Source organism: Morus notabilis, unplaced genomic scaffold (genome assembly GCF_000414095.1).
Source record: "Morus notabilis unplaced genomic scaffold, ASM41409v2 Scaffold93, whole genome shotgun sequence".
Taxonomy (NCBI): domain Eukaryota; kingdom Viridiplantae; phylum Streptophyta; class Magnoliopsida; order Rosales; family Moraceae; genus Morus; species Morus notabilis.
In genome coordinates, this window is record NW_010364330.1 from 370,407 (window position 1) to 370,943 (window position 537).

Sequence of the window (537 nt, forward strand, 5' to 3'; positions counted from 1 at the left end):
AGGTAGAATCTGTTAACCTCTCTAATTACATCTTTATCCTTGAGTACCATTGATTCTCTAATGGATAGTGATTCATAAAACACATTCATGAACCAGAGCGCTCTTACTAATCCTAGTACCGAATCAACACTCAAGAGAATTATTTATCTGCTTCTTTCTCAAGAAGGAATGGATTCCATCTCGTACAATAACATTCCCAGCTACCTATTTCATTATGTCTCCAAAATACAAGGAATAGGATTCAGGGTCTCAGAATCCGTACTGAGTAAATCAAAAGACATAAATCTACAAATAAGAGTTTGTTAAGAACTCATGATTAAGATCATCCTATATATGACCATCAGTAAACTCAATTAGAATTTCTATGCATAATGGAAATTATTAGAAATTCATATTGTGCCTGTGTCCATGTTCCACATAATCTCATTATGCGAAATACACTCATTCAATATCTCGCCATATTAACAGTGCGGATAACACCGTTCCATTCTAAATGGGAATGACATGTATTAATAATGTTTTAATTAAAGATTCTGA